Source organism: Ictidomys tridecemlineatus, chromosome 6 (assembly GCF_052094955.1).
Source record: "Ictidomys tridecemlineatus isolate mIctTri1 chromosome 6, mIctTri1.hap1, whole genome shotgun sequence".
NCBI classification, from domain to species: domain Eukaryota; kingdom Metazoa; phylum Chordata; class Mammalia; order Rodentia; family Sciuridae; genus Ictidomys; species Ictidomys tridecemlineatus.
The window spans coordinates 160,923,171-160,940,761 of record NC_135482.1 but is presented as its reverse complement, the minus strand read 5'-3'; the positions used below and the strand labels follow the sequence as shown (position 1 = coordinate 160,940,761).

Below are 17,591 nucleotides of genomic sequence, written 5' to 3'. Positions count from 1 at the left end.
GTAAGAGAAAATGATACACACACACACACACACACACACACATACACCCCTTTATTCTGATGAAGACGATATTAAAGAAGGTAGCTATATCTGCAAGAAAATGGCCTTCCTTCTTCTAAATCCACAAAGCATTCAAACTTCCCCTCCAAGTTATAACTGCAGATCTTCCTGCTGCATGTTCCACAAAGACAAGGGCAAATTCACTCTGGGTAAGTTTATTTCCAAGAGAAAGGGAAAGATTTAGGGAGTACATGCTGCATTTCTCTTCTGAAATTCCCAGCAAGATTAAGTTATACCTTTTCTAGAGAATGTGAGTAAGGGGTATAGGGAGATGAAGAGAGATGCCAGGGGACTGCATCCACCAGAAAGGAAACATCAGCACTGGGAAGAAGCACTCCTCCAAAAGGGCTGGAAGCCCTCCCAGGACAATACTGACCAATAGTCACGTGAGAGAAGAGGACATGCAAGTTCACACTCCTATCAGAGTCTTGTCTTCTTGTATCCTACCCCAACTTTCTAAAAGAAAAAGAGAATTAATGTGAATCACCCCAAAACTCATGTTTGAGTTTTAAATAGTTCTTTTTTTTTCAAATTTGATATGTCTGGTATGTGCCTTGACATTCATGGAAGTTCTGCAAAAGTGGAAAAAAAAATCAGTGCCACAAGAAGGTGCTTTTTGGTGTCACCAACATGCACCAAGTAATTGGAATAAGAATCAACGTCTCCTACATCCACTTTCTATTTCATCACAGTTTCATCCCAATATAAGGTGACATATCACCCAGACCACAGACAATGTGACCTAGAATTGATTGATATTCTTTTAAGAACCTAAAAACTAGATTTTAGTTATATTTTTAATGTTTTAGGTAGAAAATATCAATTTAAGTATGATTTTGCTTCTTAAGTCCAGTATCCCATGGCCAAAGCTCCTATTTGGTCTTTTTCGTGCTTCCTGTAAACACCTGCTCTATCTTGTTAAGGTTGTACCAGAGGATTTCAGCTCTCCCTTTCCATATCTAAGCAAGTGCATCCATGTAGCTCCTTTCCATTTTTTTTCTCCTCCCTCATCTACTCTATTTTCTCCATCTTGTGGGTGTTCTGCAAGATTTCACAAATAAGCAAAAGTGGAAAACAAGAACTAAATAGTTCTCCTGAACTTATGCAGAGGCACCATCTTCTGATGTAAACACAGGTCTTAATGAAGAAAGGCTTGCTGAAACCCTGGCTGACCTAAGGTCCAGAGATCCAGGCAAGTCGAGGAGAGGATAATATTAGAGATCTGCTTGACTGGGAAAGGGAGATGTTTCAGAATATATCTTGAGCTCTGGGGAAGCAGCATCAAAATAAAGATAAGTATTTCTAAAGTTTTTTTTCCCCAGATAATACAATGCTAGAAGTTCTATGGGTATATCAATAACACATCATCTTTATATTCTCTCTTTCCTGACGCTTTTAAACTAAAGCATGTCATTAAGGAATTGTCTACAAAATGCTACTACCATGCCCAAATAGTCAACAGCTTTTTTTTTTCTTTTTTTCTTTTTTTTTGTAAATAGGCTCTCTTGGGTGGATTCTAATTTAGAGACAAAGATACTGATCATCATTTCTGGAAAGATGATAAACTAAGAAGCAACAGAAACCTGACAATTTGCAATGGCAGAATCAATTTGAGGTAACTATTTTGGAACTCTGGAATCTACTGAAGGCTTACAACTTCCAGAGGGAGGTTTGGATGGTAAATTGCAGTTAATGTTGGTCGATTTCTACTCAGCACAGGCAGTTATCATCCCAAACCCCATCCCCAGACCAAGGGAGGGGATTCTGAATACATTCTGCACATAGCTGGTAGAAAGAAGCCAAGGAGGGAAAGAAAGCTCTTGTCCTGGGGGACTAGGGGTCTGTGCTCTGATTGCTATGACTGATCACAGGGCACAAAGACAGAGGCAACTACTGTTTCGTAGCCCTCCACACTGTTGTAAGCCCCTCTCCTTCTGACTAAAGCTACTTCCTCCTTCATTTTTTTCTTTTCCCCCTTTTGGGAGCATGACATTAAATAATAGAATATTCAAAACCAACTGCATATATTAGGAAAGTTGGAAAGTAGTTATGCCTACCCTGGGGAAGGTGTAGACTCAGTGTAGGCCTTAAGTTTATACCTCAGTGTGATCATCAGCACACAGTCAGTCTCCAACAATCAAGACAAAAAAGAACAAAAGCCATAACCAAAAGCAGCAAAGCCTGGGGAAGACAGTCTGATTTCCAGAATTACCACATTATTACATGCAAACGTCGGGTTTTCAACAAAATTACAAGACATGCAAGGAATCTTGACCTAAAAGAAAAAATTTCAACAACAATTGTCCTTGAAAAATCCACCAAGTTATTAAAATAACTGTTGTAAGATACCCAAGACTAAAGGAAGTTATGGGAGAAATTTAAGGAGATGACATGTAAACCAAATGGAGATATCAATAAAGTGACAGAAAACCTAAAAGGAAACAAACAACAATTCTGGAGATATTAAGTAAAATTACTGAAGGGATTCAAAGACGGGTGTGAGCAGGCAGAAGAAAGCATTGGTGAACGAAGATAGAACAATGGAAAATACATAAAAATAAATTAAAATACATAGAAAATAATAAAAGAAAATAGAGCCTCAGGAACCCATCCAACACCACCAAGCAGGTCTACATATACATTGTGGGAGTCCCATAAAGAGATGAGGAGGAAACAGAGGATACTTGAATAAATAATGGCTGAAACTTTCCTAAGTTGGTTGAAAGATATAAATGTAAGTATCCAGGCTCAATGAATTCTAAGATGAACTCAAAGAGAAACACACCAAGACACATTATAATTGAACTTTTGAAAGAGGAAATCTTGAAAGCAGTGACATATAACTCATCACATAGGATGGATCCTTGATAAGATTATCTGACTTCTCATCAGAAACTTAAGAGTCCAGAGGGCAGTGGGTCAACATAGTCAAGATGCTGATAAAAAGTAATCTCTCAACCAAGAATCTTATATTTGACAAAATTATCCTCCAAAAATGAGGGAAAAAATAAGACATCACACATAAACCAAAGCTGAGGGAGTATGTTACCATCATAACAGCCCTGTAAGAAGTGCTCCAGGGAGCCATGGAGAGTGAAATTACACTAATCATTAGTAAAATGCAAATCAAAACTATAATGAGATACCACCTCTTATCCATCCAGATGATTATTAAAAAAAAAAGAATGAGGAGATAGATGTTTCCTCTGATTTGAACATAACATAATGTACACATATTTTGAAGTGTATGCCATAAATGTCAAATTTTTATTTGTCAGTTAAAAAAGAACAATAATTGTTAAGGATGTGGAAAAATTGGAACCCTTGTGAACTTTTGATGGGAATGCGAAATGGTATAGCCTAAAATATACGGTGGCAGTTCCTCAAAAAAATTAAAAATAGAATTACCATATGATCCAATAATTCTGCTTCTGAATCTATACCAAATGAGATTGAAAACAAGGGTTTTAAATGGATATCTTATAATAGTAAGTAGTAAAATTCATTGTGACATATTTGTACATGCACATGTAACTCACTTAGCTCAATTTCATTCTCTTAGAATTTCCCCTTTCCTTTCCCTGCTCCCTCTCCCAGTCTCCGTCCTCTAGTCTCCTGGTCTATTCCATGAGGTTTCCTTTTATTTCTCTAGCTTCCATGTATGAAAGAAACCATATGACCCCTGAATTTGTTTTATTTCACTTAATATAATGCTTTCAACTACCATCCATTTTCCTTTAAAAGACTGTTGTTTTTTTTTTTGAGTAAAACTGCATTGTGCATATAGACCACAGTTTTCTTTATCCACCCATCTGCAGATGGTCATATTCGCTGGTTCTATAACTTGGCCATTGTGAATTGCACTGGAAAGCAAGTTCTTGAAGAGACATTTATATACCTATGGTCAAAGAAGCATTCATTATTCACGATAGCTAAAATATGGAAGCTATCCAAATGTCCAGAATGGAGGAAGGAGTAAGGAAAATATGGCAAACGCATACAATGAACTATAATTTAGCCTTAAAAAGGAAGGAAATTCTGATATATGCTACAAAATGGATGAACCTTGGGGACATTATGCTAAATGAAATAAGTCAATCACACCACAAAAGGGTAAACAACGCATGATTCCACTTATATAAGGTACATAGAGCCGACCAGAAAGTGCAATGGTAGTTGCCAGAGATGGAGGGAGGGGACAATGGGGAATTATTTGTTTAAAGTGAAATGTATTAAATTTCAGTTTTACAACATGAAAAGAGTTCTAGAGATGGATTGTTGAGAGCCACAGCCAAAGGGGCCCCAGCAAACTTCCAGCTGCCAACAAACTTCCAGCTGCCGGCTGATGATTGGCTCACAGCGGCCCCAGCAACATCTAGCTGATTGGCTCCTCTGCGGTGATGTTCATTGGGCTGTTTCCCTGCCCTTCAGACTGCCAGCTGATGATTGGCTCACAGCGGCCCCAGCAACATCTAGCCGATTGGCTCCTCCACGGAGCTGCTCATTGGGGGACTTCTTTGGCTCCGCCCACACAACCCAGCCAATCGGCCTCAAGAGCAGGAGGATTGTGGGAGGTGGAGAGGCTGGTGTGGGGGTGAGAGGCGTGTGGGAATCCGGTGGTGGCAGTTGGGCTCTGAGGGTTTTTTCCTGAGGAGTTGTTTTGTTTGGCGTTTGTAGTTCTAAAAATAAAGTTAGTTTCTTTTGACAAGTGGCTCCTGAATTGTGCCCAGCCAGACTGCAGCAGTGGATGTTGACAATTGTTGTACCACACTGTGAATGTATTTAATACCACTCAACTGTACATTTTAAATATTTAAGTTACTAAATTTCATTTTATGTGTAATTGTCCACAACAAAAATAACTGGAGGGGTGATAAAGATTATAGCCCTTCTTTAAGCAAGTAGAATGAACTTTTGTGACTGTTATTACTGACTTTGGGGATTCTGCATAGTATGAGTGTATAAATCATACCAAACACATTAACAATACAAAAATAACACTATACATTACATGAATGTTATTTGAATATTTTAAAATGAATTTCCATTAATTTATACTAAAGCATTTAGTATACTATGGGGTCTAAACCATCTGTTTCCCCAGGTCATAATTACCAATTTCTCATACTAGATATTGCGATTTATGAAGAATAAAAATGGAATTCAAAGTCTGACCCACTTCAGCATAACATAAATTTTTAAAAACTTTCAAAAAAAATCTGTAATTTTTTTGGATGTGGGCAGGGATGCCGCAGTCTATCTGGGCACAAAATAACCGAGCCACCACACAAGCCTTGTAGATTACAACAGCAACTCTTTATTCCCGAACTCTCACCAGCACTCTACATGCATGCACGTTCTGGGAAAATCCACACCCTCCACCGGGCTCTGCATACCAAATACTCTCAGAACCCCAAGAGAACTCTATGGGAACTCAAGGAGTGGTCACCTGAGGCAGCAGGATATCCACCCTAAACCTGGAGCCACCCTAATCCAGCAGGATCCACCCTAAACCTGGACCCACCCTAATATCTGAGCAGGGTCACCTTTCAAACCAAAACTCACTACAAATGACCTGGGTCCAAGGCAAGCCCATTTCCACAATGGAGAGTCCTTCCTCTAAGCAACATGGGGTAGGCTGACAAGGAAATTGCCATGAGTCATTCCTACTTGGCTATGGCTCTCAGCACAGGGACATGAGTAAAATGTTTTAAGACAGAAAAAAAAACAGCACTATATGTAATGTCATGAGGAAGAGATTCAGTCTTCCAAAGATGCAGTCACCTCATGAACCTGCAGATACTGGCCAGGGTGCTTCAGTGGCACACTTGACAAGTACTGCCAGGATACCCTATTACATTTGAGCTTCAAACATATAACAAATAATAACTTAGCGTGACTATATTCCAAATATTGCATAGAACATGAAAATTATTCAGCATTTCTCTGAGATTCAAATTTAACTAGTGTCCTGTATTTTCATTTGCTGATGACAGCAAGTTTGTACCTTAGTAAGTCTTCCACCACCCACTGGGCTGCAAAACCTTGTTCACTGGCTTTGAGAGATTAAGCTTCTTAATGAGAAGATCAGGACACAAATGGCATCGCTCGTGCTGACCAAGTCTGGAGAAAATATCATGAAAGAGAATGTCAATCCACTGATATAATTCCTTAAAAAATAAGACTGCCTCAAGAAATCCAATTTTATTAACAGCTACTAGTTATTCTTTATCCAGACAATGTCCCATACTTCCCTACAGGTGTCTCTTGTGAAAATGATAATTATCCTATTCTTATTGCTCAGGAAGTTCCAGTAACGAGAAATTAAGCCACTCTACTCAAAGCAACTGATAGTGTAGCCAGAGTCAAAACCAAGTATTTCTCTAGAACTAAGACACCTGCTTCCTTAATTCCTCCTTGAGCATTTATCTATGAATTTAGCTAAACTTATTTTGAACTCAATGATGATCCTTTAAATACTTAGGAACATATCTCAAATATCCTTAATTTTCCTTAACCAGAACTATGGAAAATATCTGAAAGAGTAACAATATCTAGCACAGGTCAGGCAGGAGGAAAGGAACAGTCTAGCATGTTGTTGTAGGGAAAACAAAGCATTAGAACTGCTGGGACCACACCTTGGCAATATCAAAATAATTTAAATCCACATACCATGAGGCACAGGAAATTATAGAAATGTATCCTACAAACATACTTGCAAACGTGTGTCCAGAAAAATGCATATAATTGTCTTCAAAAAAATAAAATCTGTGTGTATTTATATGAAAAATGTCCCTGTTCACAAAGCAATTGATTGAAACTTACATATGGAAGAATATAGTTAGTATAAAATGTGATAGGTAATTTTTTAATTTATTCTAACTAGTTATACATGATAGCAGAATGCATTTTGATTCATTGTACACAAATGGAGCACAACTTTTCCTTTATCTGGTTGTACACGACGTAGAGTCATGCCGTTTGTGCAATCACATATGTACCCAGGGTAATGATGTCCATCTCATTCCACCATCTTTCCTATCCCCATGCCCTCCTCCCTCCTCTACCCTCCCTTTGCCCATTCCAAAGTTCCTCCATTTTTTCCCCATGCCCCCTCCATTGTAGATCAGCATCCATTTAGTAGATAAATTATTGATAGAGAGACAGGTATGCTTTCAGTGCATAATAAAATTAATGAGGAAAAAAAAAAGAGAATTTAACAAAATTTACCAGTGCTGGGGAGTAGGAATAAGAGTGGGCTAGGGGGCTGGGGCTGTAGCTCAGTGGTAGAGTGCTTGCCTAGTTGGTTCAATCCCTGGTACCACATAAAAATAAAGATATTGTGTCCATTTACAACTTTAAAAAATGGTCTAGGGTGGGAGTGAACACAGTAGTAGAAAAATTATGTTCTCTTTGCCCTTTTAAAATATTCTGTTACTTTTATAATTAAAATACTATTATTTTTTCAAGAAAGAAAGCAATAAAAGGAAAAATAGACTCAGCTTAAAATGCTCATTTATGTTACAGGGCATTCCCCAAAAGTGTCACTTGTTCAAGGACTAGGCCCTAAGCTATCTCATTTCCCCATGGCTGGATCTTATGTCATTTCTGATTTTTCCACTGCCAAGTTGACAGGTCTCTAGCATATGGTCTCACTCCTCATCATACTGAACATCTCAATTTCTCCTACCCATAAAGTGGCTGCTTCCTATATTTTACATTCTATATTTCTGTTTCATCTCAGCAATGCAGACACAGGGTCTTGCCTGCCCAGCTTGATGCCACTCCAGAGTTCTCTTTTAGCCAACTTTTCAAAGGTATTCTGATGAACCTGAAGTTTGGGTATCAGTATTCTGTACAAAAATAAAATAGCATCTCAGAGCATGGAACCATATTTAATTACAGATTTCAAACATGTAAAAGAACATGTTTTTTTCTCAGTACAATAGAAAAGAATAGCCAGGCAGGAGCAGCCTAAAAAGTCACTCAACAGCCATCCTTCAGACTTTTTGCTTCTGATTCCCAAAGTCACACATACGATTACAGAAAATAGAAAATAGGATTAGCAAAAGGAGGAAACATGTAGTCCAATAACTTTCTGCGAAACTGAAAGGTACAGAGATAAACCAGAAACTCTGTCCCTGCACATGCACAACCTTCCTTGTTATTATAATCTCCAACCCAAATGGTCCATTTGTTATCATCTATGAACCTACATGACATATCATTACCACCCTAAGTCCATAGGTCACCTTAGGGTTCACTTTTGGTGTTGCACAATCTGAGTTTGGACAAAGACATTTATCCATTATTACAATATCATATAGAGTACTTTCTCTGTCTTAAAAATCTTCTCTGCTCTGCCTATTTGCTTTTTTCCCCAAACCCTGGCTACTACAGATCTTTTTACTTTCTCCATAGTTCTGCCTTTTCTAGAATGTTCTAGTTAGAATCATATAGTATGTAGCCTTTTGAGATTGGCTTCTTTTACTTACTAACATGCATTTAAGTTTCTTCCATGTCTTTTGATGGCCTGATATTTTTAATGATGAACAATATTTCATTGTCTGAATGTACTAGTTTATTTGCCCATTCACCTACTGAAGAAATATTGGTAGCTCCCAAGTTTGGGCAATTGTGAATAAACTTCTATAAACAACTGGACACAGGTTTTCATGTGAAGGGAAGTTTTTAACTCCCTGGGTGACAACCATGTAGCATGATTGTTGGATCCTATGGCAGGAGTATGTTTAGTTTTATAAGAAACTGCAAAGGTGTCTCCCCAAGTGGTGGTACCTTATGCATTCCTACCAGCAATGAATGTGTGGCCCTGTAGCTCCATATTCTTATCAGCATTTGGTGTTCTCAGTATTCTGGGAAAATTTACAGACCTAATGTCTGACATTAGATCTGTAGTTTTATCTCCTTATTTAAATTTGCATTTCCCTGTGGCCATATTATGTGAAATATCTTGTAATATCTCTTACTGAATATTTATTTTCGTGTTTTTAAAGATCATATACAGATTCTAAATATCCCCTTCTAGCATTTTCAGAGGAAGTTTTGATTTTTGCATTTAAATCCGATGCAAACCAAAACATTCATTGTTGAGATGGTGATTTTAACACTCTAGTGAATGTTTAAGTCTAGGACATTGTCTCATTATGTCCATAGCATAATTTCCTAGAGTTAGAGAGAATAGATTACAAGCAATGACTCTAAATTCTTGGCACACAATACCAAATCGCCTGCCAGAAAAGTTTTCAAATTTTGAAATACTTGGAAGGATACATTATACGTCATCCTTGAATATATGCACAATCAGCAATCTCTCCTCTTGTAAGCTGATCATTTTATATCTTTTTATGTTTCTTCACACATTCTTGATCATTTTTTGGTTTATTTTAGTGTTTTGATATTCTGTTCATAAAGGTTGTGGAAACCATATCTTCATCAGTAACTTCCCTCATTAGTGAACATCTTCTACTTATGATCAGTTTAAAATTTCATATTTAAAAATCTATGCCTGCTGGAAATACTTTTATTTACATTTTTGTCTTATCCAACATTTTGTGAGTTTTTATTTATTTGCTTATAGTATTCTAAAGCCCTGTTTTAGATGTGTCTTTTACTGATAGGATAAAGTTCCATTTGGGTTTAGTATCTAATCTGATACATAGTTTATTAAATTAACTTTATGTCATTTATTTTTATTATCATGGTCTTATTCCTGACATTTTATTATTTTAACTTTATTTTACAATTGTTCCTTTTACTTTTTGCTTTCTTTTGCTTCTCTAATAATTTGAAAGTCATTTGGTTTGCTTTTATTTTTATTACAGCTTACTTTAAAGGTTTTAAAACAATTTAATCTGTATTTTTCTAAATATCAAATGGAATTTAAAAATTTCTTTTTCTTTTCTATGTAAGGTTAAGAAATATACCCATTGTGCTGGAGGTGTAGCTCAGTGATTGAGGACTTGCCTAGCATGAACAAAGCACTGGGTTCAATGCCCAGAGAGGAAGAGAAGGAAAAAAGAAAAATACATACTCATCAATTCCCCTCATTTGCTATTTTTTTAATATGAGATTTTCACCCCATTTTGTTATTCTCATTACTGTTTTCCTATCACACTCCATATTTTTCTTCTAAGAATGTCAACGTTGTTATCTTTTCACATATTTATAATATTATAATTTATTCTATTTTAAAATAGCATTCTATTTCCTATTATTTCTGATACTGTGATTTCCTAGTTTGTAATACTTTATAATTCTTTAAATTGTTTCCTAATTGATTCAAATCAATCTTTAATTTTGCTTTCTATTTAGTTATTTTACAGATAGGATTCATGTAGTATTCCTTCTGCCTACTCTTTCTTTTGGGGATTATGTTTTCATTGCATTTATAAATGAAAACCACCTGTATACAGTTGGAAGGGGCAACTCTTAAAAATACCCCTCACACAGTTCAGGTATTGTTTCTTCCCAACATCCCACCCCTACACATATTTTCAGATCCATTAGACTTTATCCTTTTGTTGGTAACTTTTCTGCCTGAATTCTTACAGGTCTTTTAAAATTCTGCCCTTTAGCTAGGTTTAAGTCCTCCATATCTTTTATATTGACCTTAATCACATCCATCTTGTTAGAATTTTAAGACAGATATAATTAGTCCACAAAAGGCTCTCTGTCTCTCAAAATTTACAAATTAAATCCCTAACTCTCAGTGTGATGGTATTGGAAGATGAAAACTGAGATTAAAAGCTTTAGACAAGGTCATGAGGATGGGCCTCCCAAAATGGGATGAGTATCCTTAAAAGGAGAGGAAGAGGGAGCATACCGTGGGCGGACACGGTGAGGAAGAGGCCATCTGCATTCAGGAAGAGACCCGTAAGGGAATCTAATCTACTAATCTAATCTATCAGGTTTCCTGATCCTGGACATTCCAGACTCTAGAACAGTAAGAAATAAATGTCTATGCTATCTTGTTATGACGGCCTGAACTGACAATAGAGTCTCAAGGTCTTAGGTATCCACATCACTCAATTTCCATCAAAATCCATTCCACTCTTTTCAGTATGTAAAAAAATATTTTTAATTTTGCTAATTGCATGTGCTAGTTATCTCCTTGGAGTCTTTCCTTAGCATCACCAGATCCTTCTTTACTAAAAGGTCTTATGTTATCTAGTTTTATTTTTTCAAAGAAGCTCTATTTACTTGAAAGCATTAGGCAAATGTTGACTGAAGTTTACTATCTTCCTATAGCAAATATTTCAAAAATACATTCTTCCTATTTAGATTGCTCTAATTACCTCATTGTTTTATGAAATGGTTTCTAAAAATCTCTTTTCCATTTCAGATCCCTTTTCCATTATGAGATAATTTCTAAAGCCTTTCATTTCCATTTTTATTAATTTTTTAATCTCTTTTCTAACAATTTCTTTTCCATTTCCATTTTTATCCTTAATAAAACAGGCAGTCTGTATTTGACCTTTGTATACTAATGTTATATTTTCCAGTAGATCCCTCACAATTTACACAGATATGTTTGGAACTCTCTTGGATATTAACCTAGAGTGATAGATAATCAAGTCTGAATAACTTGAAATGTTCAGGAGCCTAAAAACAGTGGCAAATGAAGTAGGCTGAGGGAGCAAGTTTCTATGCGACTTTTCTCTTATTTTAACTTTCCCAACAGTCTATATATACCTGATTATCTATTTTGGTCCCTGATTCACTTTTTCAGACATTGCATCTAACCTTTTTTTTTTCCTGACTATTGAGCAGGAGAGTGATATTTTCATTGCATCCACCAATGCGGAATCTTCAAGGGAAGTACCCCTCTGTTCACATGCTTCCTGTCAGCCACAGTAAAGATTGCTTTTCTAGTTTCTGTACAAACACCCCTGGATATCTCAATTCATAAGGTAACATTGGCTAAAAGTAAAGTGTTCCTTGGTTTCCCCACACCCCTCACCACCTATGTCCCTGGACTCTTATAAGTAGGAGCATTTGTGGTCTTCCAGGACACTCCTTGTGGACATCTTAAAATTCTGCGCCATTTCAGAGGGCAAAGTAAGTTATGATCTGAGCTTTATGATTCCCTTCAATATAACACCTGCAGATGACACTTAGCAGAATTTTTTTTTTAAAGGATACGGCATGTATTTCCTTCCTTCAACACAAATTTGGTTTTGGTTATAACATATAGCTTCTAAAAATGGCAGTTTTATGCTTGCTCTTATATTGATAGTTTTCTTTCCCAGAAATTAAGTAATGCTTTTGAATATAAATGATGTATCAATTATAATGCTAGAGATAAGAAACTTGGATTGGGTGACTTAAAAAAAAATGGCCAGAGACAGATCTGAATCCGTCAGTCGGCCCCACTCATGCTTGGTGACTCTTCCCAATGCTGTGTACACTGAGCCAGGACTTGACATAGTTATCAGGAATTAATTGGAAAGACATAGACTGAAGTAGAGTGTCCAGAATCAAAGGGAACAGAAATAGACCAATTTTGCTCTTTTGAAAAGAATTAAAAGAACAGAGGGCAGGAAATTTCCTTGCTAGTGGTGTCACTACCTCTGAGAGGCAAAATTAAGAAACAGCAATCATATGGAAAAGAAAAGTAGTAGTGAAAGGGGCCGAGGTAGCAACTACAGGGACACCCCAAAGTCATGTCTGAAATTTGGAATTTCTGCTCTAAACACTGAGAAATTCCTGGTGTTAATTTTCCTGAAAGATTAGGACTGTGTTATGGGCTCAAGTTTCAGACTTTATTCAAGTGTTTTAAACAGTAAATGCCAATGGCATTCTTAGGAAAATTAATAATCTTACAGAACAGTAAAATAGATGTATTATTATTATTTTAGGGGACAGTTACAAAAGCTATGTCTTTTACAAGATATGTAGAATATTTATTTTTGTTTTGTTGGGATATTTTTTTTTAAATCTCAACATCCTAAGGAGGACTCAGAGGATCCGATTTTTAAAACCCTGAAGCACTTTCATGTATTACTGGCTTTGAAATTTAAAAAAAAAATGATTCTGTAGAGATCAAATAGGATTCTTTGTAAATATGAAAAACAAATTCTTTCAATTGCCTAAATTTTATTGTTATTTAAGTACAGAAAACATACAGAACAACTTCAAGTAAACTAGCTGAGAGAAGGCAAAAGATGACATGGCTCTCAGGCATGATCAATTTTTTTGTTTTACATCTCAACTTATAAAAGGGTTTTACCATTGTTTATGTGCTTTGATTTTTTTTTAAATTTCAAACATTGTGAATTTTATCTTTAGATAAAATATACTTCTATAAATGTATTTGAACTTGGTTCTGAGATGCAGTTAACACCAAAATCACTTATCCTTTTGAGTACTGTTAGGTTACCTACTAGGTAAAGCAAGAGCAATGTTTAGTATAGGGGCCAATTACTCTGCACTGCTAAAGCAAGAAGATTCTTCTGATTAGTCAACGTCCCAGAAATTATAGAGGTTTCCTGTATACAGGTGGGAAGAGGCATAGTTCCTGGCCTTGTCTGAGTTCCAGTAACTGTCACTCTTTCCTTTGGTTCTTTGCTTTGCTCCACACATGATTAGTTCTCTGCTGCATACTGGCTGCAGACCTCTAGGGATCCCACTGTGTAGCTCTCATCTTTTGTATTTGGCCTGCAAACTCTAGCTGCCTTGTTCTCCCCTGATTCTTAGCCCAGTCTCCCCAACTCAGGGAGTCTCCCTGGTCCCTCCCTCCCTGCATTATGGACTAGACACTCAGTGCAGAATGTGAGGCAATAAAGAGACTGCAGATCCCCCATCTCTCAGGAATCACATCCTGGAAACTTATTGCTTCACATATTTTTGTCTGAGTTTTCAGTTGTTTCAGGATAATAAATCTGACTCATTTTTCCATCTTGGCTAAAAATAATAGTTTCCAATAAAATAATTCTTGCAATCTCAATGCATGAGCCTCAGAGTAATGAATGTGGCTCCCCTTTCTCCAGAGCTGTGGTGATGGGCATGCTGCCAACCACATGAGAGTGAGTCCTTGGGTCAAAAGTGTTCTACTGCCTTTTGGGATTCCAAAGTTGGCTTCTGGCTTAATGTGGAAGACACTGAGGATGTGAAGCAGCCCCTGGTTCTCTTGACAATAAGCCCCAGTTCTCAGTCTGTCACACAAGGAAGCTGCTGAACAGCTATGGCAGAAAAAGAAGTCAAAATGTGCTTTTCTCTTCCTGCCTTCCCTTCCTCACTGCTTTTCGTTTCTGCTGTTGTTGTTCATTTGTTCCTATTACAAGGTTCCAAGGGAAGGGCCTGTGTCCACACTCGGGTTAGAACTCATCATGGAGCTTGGTATACCCCTGAAGGAAAGCATACGTCACTACTGAAAGCTCCACCCACCGCGAAGGCAAAATTCAGAAGGAAAGAATCAGAGTTCACGGATCCAGCCATTACACCCCCATCCAACCACCTGAAAGTCTCTCCAATCAAAGCTAAGCTTGTGGGACCTGTGAGTGGGGTTTTGGTCAATGGCTTCCTGTGTGTCCTTTGCTCTGACTCAACACATTCACTGCCCCTTTCATCAAGGGGCAAGTCAGCATCGACTCTGGGGCAACAGACCTATGTGTGGGTTGAAAAAGAACTCTCATCCTCTTCATTTACAGATGAGCAAGACAGTAAGAAATGACTTGTTCCAAATGACACAGTGAGTAAATGATGTAAATATATATTAAAACTGAGCCTGGCATTATGCTTTGGATATGGTCTGAGTGTTCTCCCAAGGAACCACCGTGATTCAAGGCTTGGTCCCCAGGGTGGTGCTATTTGGATGTGATGGAACCTATGGGAGGTAGGACCTTAGTGGAAGTTCTTAGGTCACTGGGGGCTTATCCTCAGAATGGATCGTGGGACTGTAATCTTCTCCTGCTTCCCTCTCTGACTTCCTGTGTGGCAATAAGCTCTCCCCCAAGCACACATTTCTGCCATGATGTGCTGCTATCTTCTGCACTTATCAGAGGCTAAAATCATGGGGGCCCATCTGACCTTGGAATTTGAACCTCCAAAACTGTGAGCTAAATAAACCTTTTCTCTTTAATAGAGTAAGCTTCTTCGGGTTTCATTATAGTGAGGAAAAGCTAACATGATTGGTCCACTTCTGAAACCTAAGCCAGCTATAGAATGATACCCTACTATCCCTCTCCAATGGAAGAGAGAGATCTGCCAGTTAATGGGATAAAAATGAACTGAGTCTCAAAAACAATCAGATGAAAATCCTACAGGCTTCCCTACTGCCAATGTTGCCCAGTAGGTTGCCCTGCTGCTCCTGGTGTTCCTACAATTCAACTCTCTGGAATGACATTTGGTCAATTTGTATATGATGAATAGGAGCAATGTACAAAATTCTCTCCTCTGCTACAGATTCATTAAAAGGCCAATGTATAATCTTCTTTCCCCATTTATAAATTTCACAGAAGTCAAATCTAAAATATCTAAATTCCAGATCACTTCAATAATCATCTTCTTCGGACTTGAAATCAATACAATGAAACATGGAGTTATTGATAGACATAATGTAATGTAAAAGCTCAAAAAAGGCTAATGTGCTGAATAAATGTTAGGTGTCATTACTGCTGTTAGAAGCAAAGAATAAGGGGCAAGCATTAGTAGGATAAGAGAAAAAAATCCTTTCAGGAATGATATAAACAAATAACATGGACACAGGGAAAATATGTTCTCTTTAACAGAAACTTTTTCATTTTCAATTCATCTTTGCTTTCCCTGGTTCCTATTATTGTAACCACATGCCCTTTCTTACACCCACACCAATCTGGAGACATGTGAATGTTCATGCACACACAAATAGGTTCTTCTTTTGTTGTCTTTTTTCCTTTCAAAGAAACTTGTCTGACAAAATAGTCAGGTTTGAATATGATGTTAAGAATCATGCTAGTGCCAAAGCTATCCTTCAAACATTACATCAACAGCTCCATTCAGCACTGCTGACCTGTGAGGCATCTTAATCTCTCTGGAGTTTTGGAAATGAAGGTTTCGTTGCACAATAAATGATCTCTGTAGCAGACATAAGATCTGGTCTGTGCTCAGAGGACAAGGATAAATCCTAACAAAACATTGACACTATTGGTCATACATTATGTGAAATCTACACGATAAAAATCACCTTACATTTTACTTAATACACTGATATGAATCAGAATGCTAAATAAAACCCCCTTGAACCTATGTCGGAAATCTACTAATTCTACTGACTATTCTATTTGAGTTGGTTGTTTGGACCTTCTAGAACCCTATTTTGTAGGGAATCTTTGGGTTCCAGAGTGATGCTGGTAGCTGTTCTCCTTATGTTTTTATCCTTTTTCTATAGTAACAAAAATGATCCAGCCCTGTGACCACCCACATGTGAGAAATGCCTTTCCAAGGAACCAAAAATGTTTCTTTGAGGCACAGAGATCAGTCTGTCTGAACCAACTTGCTGTATTACAGCAGCAGTATACAAAGCTATATATATGATGGTGTGAAAAGATCATGAACACCATAAGGATTTGATCAGATGCCTATAAGAAGGTCTGATGCATGAGCTTGGGGATTGCTTTTTTTGGTACCAGGGACTGACCTCAGAGGCACTCAACCACTGAGCCACATCCCCAGCCCTATTTTGTCTTTTATTTAGAGACAGGGTCTCACTGAATTGCTTAGGGCCTTCCTTTTTGCTGAGGCTGGCTTTGAACTCACGATCTTCCTGCCTCCACCTTCTGAGCTACTGGGATTAGAGGCATGGGCCACCACGCCGGGCTCTGCCATCTTCACTGAAGTTTCAGAGCATCAAGAAAGAGGAACTTTCCCAGGTGTTCATTCCACAAATATTCATCAAGTATCTTCTTTGTGCAAGGCACATTGCAAGGAAACCAACAAGTAAATCAAACAAATTTCCTGCCTTCACAAAGCTTGAAGGAAGACATAGATAATGACAAACAAGCATAAAGCTGTACTGGCAACCAGTGGCCATGAAGCAACAAACCAGGTTCAAAGCACAGAAACTGGCCAAGGAGGTATAACTCCTGTGAGGTGATGATCAGGTGAGGATTCCCAAAGGAAGTGACATTTGAGGAAAGACCTGGACACAGTCTTATTCATGCTTTCACTCCCTGCAATGTTAGTTGCTTAAGGTAAAGCAACATCAGAAAATATTAAATAGAAAATTCTAGAAATAAACTTTTTAAGTTTTCAATTGTGTCCTATTCTGAGTAGCATGATAAAATCTTGAGCCATCCTGCTCTTTCTCACCAAGGATTTGAGTCATTCCTTTGTTCAGCAATATCCATGTTTTATATGGCACCTGCTATTAATCACTTAGTAGCCATCCTGGTTATCAGACTGACTGTCATGGTGTTACAGTGCCTATGTCTAAGTAATCCTTGGTTTGCTGAGGCTGGCTTTGAACTTACGATCAAAGACCTCAAGAGTAGGGATTTGGGCAATTTCATTTTGGCATATTATCTTTTCTTTTA

The 17,591-nt window shown here is 37.6% G+C and overlaps 1 long non-coding RNA gene across 3 annotated transcripts in view; it reads right to left on the bottom strand.

Moving 5' to 3' along the window:
• LOC120888457 (uncharacterized) overlaps positions 1 to 17,591 on the bottom strand; it is a 575,667-nt gene that overhangs the window by 312,567 nt on the left and 245,509 nt on the right. The window contains exon 1 of one of the 3 annotated variants that reach the window (XR_013423371.1): positions 6,068 to 6,180. The exons of the other annotated variants lie outside the window; for them this stretch is intronic. This is a non-coding gene — a long non-coding RNA (uncharacterized LOC120888457). Of the gene's footprint in view, positions 1 to 6,067; positions 6,181 to 17,591 lie in introns of those variants that run through there. 3 annotated transcript variants of the gene reach the window in all.